The following is a 6,103-nucleotide window of genomic DNA, read 5'->3' on the forward strand; positions in this document are numbered from 1 at the left end:
TTTTAAGTTTATAGGTGGTTGACAATGCTGTAGGTATAAATGGTGTTGCCCATAGAACTACAATTGGAAAACTGAAGGAACAGAGAATAGAGACCTAAGGAGATTAAGGTTCAGGTAAAGGACCAAGTTTGGGAGATTAGGAAGTGGTGGCCAAATAGTAAACTGTGGAGCTGAGTTCCATCTAAAGGCATTCAAACTCAGAGTTTAAATAAGAAATCATGGTTCCAGCCAAAGGCAAAATAAACAAAAAAACACACCAAACACACACAAATACATACACAAAATCTAATTCTTAATTCTTCTCTATCTCTGAATAAAGTGAAAAGAATATGAATTGAACATATAAGAATATATAGTTTTCTACTCAAACCAGGCAGAAATTAAACTGATAACTATTTAGTTTGAGTGGAAAACTATATGTTCTTATATAATCAGTCTGTGCTTTGCAGACTATCTAGTCATATGGCATTGTCTTTGGCTTCCAACCTAAAAAAACAAAAAATAAGGAAGGGGGGGAGGGAGGGAAACTAAAAAGCGTCAAAAGCACATGGCTTGATTTTAAAATTTCAGTGGTGAGATATTACAATTCCTTCCAAAATGTTACCCAAAATCCTGTAGTTCATTATTTTAGAGTGTATTAATTATCAATTTACTAATGCCCAATTTACCTCAGGTTCTTGGCAGAAGGGGATCCTTTTCCTACATATTAAAGAGCCATTATGACCTCAGTCAAGGAAGAAAGTTTAATGGCAAATGAAGAACTTCATTTTGTCCAAGAGGCTTCTTGGAAAATCCATTTTAGTTAAGTCCATCTCAATGTTTTCTTTTCCCCATTCCATTAATAAAAGTTAAAATTGATAAATACGTTTTTGTTTTTATTTTTTTCAGTGTGGGGAGTTGAGAATGAATTTAGGTCAGATTGAATCTGGTCAACTCAAGTTAAGGAATTCTTCCATACAAGAGAAATTTCAAGAATGGGCACATGTTTCTATAGTGGGATATAGACCTAATATTGATAAGGTGGTATACTAAATGCTGACTCAAGAACACCATTTCATTCTGAAAAGGGAAATTAGCATAAAATTATAAACAGTTCCATTGTCTTTGAAGGCCTCTCAACAGGTTAGCTCTAAATACTATTTCTAATATTTCCTTCTTACTGGATACTGTTAAAACCTGCATACTTTACCTCTAGTGGATAAAGTACATTATAATTAGCCATATACTGTGCTATTGAGACTACACGAGTAAATGTCTACTGAATGTTACTGTTCTAGAAAGTCCAGGGTCCAAAGTGTTATATATTTTTTGTCCATAATTCTACTTTATGGTTTATCACACTTTGAATTTTATAAACATTTTGTTGGGAATGTTTTTGTTGTGTTTGCGAGGATCCTTTCTTATTTATTTATTTTTATTTCCTTTCTCCATGGAGCCCTGGTGATGCAGTGGTTAAGAGCTTGGCTGCTACCCAGAAGGTAGGCAGTTCGAATCCACAAACTGCTCCTTGGAAACTCTATGGGGCAGCTCTACTCTGTCCTATAGGGTTTGTATGAGTCGGAATTGACTTGATGGCAATGAGTTTTTTTTCAAGTTCTTCTCCATACACCACGCCCACCTCTCTATTTCCACGAGCAACTGTTCTATTGTGTATAATGTACGTATTTTTATTTGTTAGTGTCTTCGGAAAATGCATGGTGTTTTTCTGTAGGCATGTATTTGTAAATCATGTAGATCATATACACACAGTCTTTTCCTCTCAGCAGTATGTTTTTAATATCTATTTTTCTATCAATACATCTGTCAGTTTATTCTAAATGTTGCCTAATATACTATTGTGTACATCCAACACATTTACACATTCACTCTCCTGGAGATGGACATCCCAGAAATGGGCAAATACCAATCGAACAACTATGCAGTAAATATCTTCGTACCTGATTGTGATGGCTGACTACAGCTACTGCTGAATGCCCAATCTGCCAGCAGCAGGGACCAACACTGAGTCCCCAGTATGGCACCATCCCTTGAGGTGATCAGCCAGCAACCTGGTGACAGATTGATTATACTGGACCTCTGCCATCCTGGAAAGGGCAGCATTTTGTTCTTACTGGAATAGATGCTTAGTCTGGATATGGCTATTCCTTCCCTGCATGCAATGCTTCTGCCAAAACTACCATCCAAGGACTTACAGAATGCCTTATTCACCATCATGGTATCCCACACAGCATCACGTCTGATCAAGGGACTCACTTCACAGCAAATGAAGTGCAGCAGTGGGCCCATGCCTATGGAATTCACTGGTCTTATCATGTTCCCCATCATCCTGAGGCAGCTGGCTTGATATAATGATAGAATGCCCTCCTAAAGACACAATTACAGCACCAACTAGGTGGCAATACATTGCAGGGTTAGGGCAATTTTCCCAGGAGGCCGTATGTGCTCTAAATGAGCATTCAATATATGGCGATGTTTCTCCCATAGCCAGGATTCATGGGTCCAGGAATCGAAAATTCCTGCCTCGTTTACTATTTTCCCTGTAGAATCCTTCAATATTGCAACTAGAGGTTTGAATTTTTTCTTCAGCTCTTCAGCTTGAGAAATGCAAAGTGTGTTCTTTCCTTTTGATTTTCTAACTCCAGGCCCGTGCACATATCATTGTAATTCTTTACTTTGTCTTCTTGAGACACTGTTTGAAATATTTTGTTCAGGTCTTTTACTTCATCATTTCTTCTTTTGCTTTAGCTACTCTACGTTCAAGAGCAAGTTTCACACTCTCTCCTGACGTCCATTTTGGTCTTCTCTTTCTTCCCTGTCTTTCTAATGATGTCTTGCTTTCCTCATGTATGATGTGTTTGATGTCATTCCACAACTCGTTCGGTCTTAGTGTTCAGTGCATCAAATCTATTCTTGAGATGGTATCTAAATTCAGATAGGATATACTCAATGTCGTACTTTGCCTTTCATGGACTTGTTCTAATTTTCTTTAGCTTCAACTTGAACTTGCTTATGAGTAATTGATGTTTGTTCCACAGTCGGCCCCTGGCCTTGTTCTGACTGAGGATATTGAGCTTTTCCATTGTCCCTTTCCACAGATGTAGATGATTTGATTCCTGTGTATTCTACCTGGCGAGGTACACATGTATAGTCACCATTTACATTGTTGAAAAAAGGTATTTGCAATGAAGAAGTTGTTGGTCTTACAAAATTCTATCATGCACAGCATCATTTCTATCACCAAGGCCATATTTTCCAGCTACCGATCCTCCTTCTTTGTTTCCACCTTATGCGTTCCAATCACCAGTAATTATCAATGCATCCTGGCTGCATGTTTGATCAGTTTCAGACTGCAGAAGCTAGTTAAAATCTTCAATTTCTTCATCTTTGGCCTTAGTGGTTGGTGTGTAAATTTAAATGACAGTTGTATTGACTGGTCTTCCTTGTAGGCATATGGATATTATCCTATCACTGACAGTGTTGTACTTCAGGATTGATCTTGAAATGTTCTTTTTGATCATGAATGTAATGCCATTTGTCTTCAAGTTGTCATTCCCAGCACAGTAAACTGTATGATTTTCTGATTCAAAGTGGCCAATACTAATCCATTTCAGCTCACTAATGCCTAGGGTATCGATATTATGCTTTCCATCTCATTTTGAGGATTTCAGATTTTCCTAGATTCATACTTCATACATTCCTTGTTTCGATTATTAATAGATGTTTCAGCTGTTTCTTCTCATTTTGAGCCATGCCATATCAGGAAATGAAGGTCCTGAAAGTTTGACTCCATCCACATCATTAAGGTTGACTCTACTTTGATGAGGCAGCTCTTCCCCAGTATTCTGAGTGCCTTCCAACCTGAGGGGCTCATCTTCCAGCACTATATCAGACAACGTTCCACTGCTATTCATAAAATTTTCACTGGCTAATTCTTTTCAGAAGTAGACTGCCAGGTCCCTCTTCTTAGACTTTATAATTGTCTTTATTTAGAGATGGTGTATGGTTTAGGGAGATGTGTACAGGTGTAAGAGAGTAGACTGTAATGGCTAAGTTTGAATGTCTACTTGGCTGAGCCATGATTCTCAAGTGGTTTGGATGTAGTTTGGCAGCTATGTAATAATGTAACCACCTCCATAATGAGATCTGTTATAATCACCTCTATGATGAAATTTGTTACAAGCAGCCAATCAGTTGAAAAGATGTTTCCTTGTGGGTGTGGCCTGCATCCAATATAGTTAGACTTTCTGGCAAAGCTCATTAGCTCTGGATCTTGCAGCTGTCTCCTGTTCATCTGACCTCTGGTTTTTGGGACCAGCCTGCCTATCTTGGGATTCGTCAGCCACTGTAGCCTGTGAGCCAGCAGCCTTCCATCTTACCTTCTGACCTTGGGATTTGTTGGCCTCAGCAACCTGTGAGCTAGAGGCCTGCTGTCTGACCTGCTGAACTTGGGTTCACCAGCTTCTGCAGCTAAGTGAGTTAGGCAAAGACTCCAGCCTGACCCATGAACTTGGGACTTTCCAGCCTCTTCAACCGCGTTAGCCATTTGCTTGATATAAATCTATCTATCTGTCTATCTATCTAGCTATCTATATATATATTTAGGAAACCTTGGTGGCGTAGTGGTTAACTGCTACAGCTGTTAACCAAAAGGTTGGCAATTCAAATCCACCAGGCGCTCCTTGGAAACTCTATGGGGCAGTTCTACTTTGTTATTTATACAATTCACTGGTTTTGCTTTTCTGGAGAACCCAGCCTAAGCCACTGACCCTTTATGGAACAATGTGAAAATGTGCTTGGTATATATATAAAAAAAAAACCAGTGCCGTCGAGTCAATTTCGACTCATAGCGACCCTACAGGACAGAGTAGAACTGCTCCATAGAGTTTCCAAGGAGTGCCTGGCGGATTCAAACTGCTGATCCTTTGGTTAGCAGCCGTAGCACTTAACCACTAAGCCACCAGGGTTTCCTCTTGGTATATATACTCAGGTGCAAAATCAAAGGGTCACATGGTATGTTTATTCTTAATTTATGTAAGTATTGTAAAATTACTCTATAGTATTATTTTCCCTGGAAGTGCTTCCTCATCCTTTTCAAGAAATTTGGAAGACAGATACCTGGCCAACCGACTGAAAAGATCCATATTTGTGCCCATTCCAAAGAAAGGTGATCAAACAGAATGTGGAAATCATCTAACAATATGATTAATATCACGTGCTAGCAAAATTTTGCTGGAGATAATTCAGAAACAGCTGCAGCAGTACACTGAGAGAGAACTGCCAGAACTTCAAGTTGGATTCAGAAGAGGATGTGAAACGAGGGATATCATTGCTGATGTCAGATGGATCTTGGCTAGAAGTAAAGAATACAAGAAAGATGTTTGTGTTTTATCAGCTACTCAAAGGCATTTGACTATGTGGATCATAACAAATTATGGATAATATTGTGAAGAATGAGAATTCCAGAGCACGTAATTGTGCTTATGCAAAATCTGTACATAGATTAAGAGACAGTCATTTTAACAGAACAAGGGGATAACTGCATGGTTTAAAACTGGAAAAAGTGTGAGGCAGGGTTGTATTCTTTCACCTTACTTATTCAATCTATATGGTGAACAAGCAATCCAGGAAGTTAGGCTATGTGAAGAAGAACACAGTTTCAGGATTGGAAGAAGGCTCATTAACAATCTGTAATATGCAGATGACACAAACTTGCTTGCCGAAATAAAGATGACTTGAAACACCTTTAGTATGGATTATACCTGAACATAAAGGAAATGAAAATCTTCAGAACTGCACCAATAAACAATATCATGATCAATGCTAAAGAAATTGAAACTGTCAAGGATTTCATTCTTGCATCCACAATCAACACCCATGGAAGCAGCAGTCAAGAAATCAAACAATGGATTGCATTGGGCAAATCTGCTGCAAAATACCTCTTTCAAGTGTTAAAGAGCAACGATACCTTAAGAACTAAGGTACACCTGACCCAAGTCATGGTCTTTTCATATGCATGTGAAAGCAGGACAATGAAAAAGGAAGCTCTAAGAAGAAATACAGCCAGAGTGTTCCTAGGAAGTGAGGATGGTATCATCTTCCATAC

This window comes from Elephas maximus, chromosome 7 (genome assembly GCF_024166365.1).
Source record: "Elephas maximus indicus isolate mEleMax1 chromosome 7, mEleMax1 primary haplotype, whole genome shotgun sequence".
Taxonomy (NCBI): Eukaryota; Metazoa; Chordata; class Mammalia; order Proboscidea; family Elephantidae; genus Elephas; species Elephas maximus.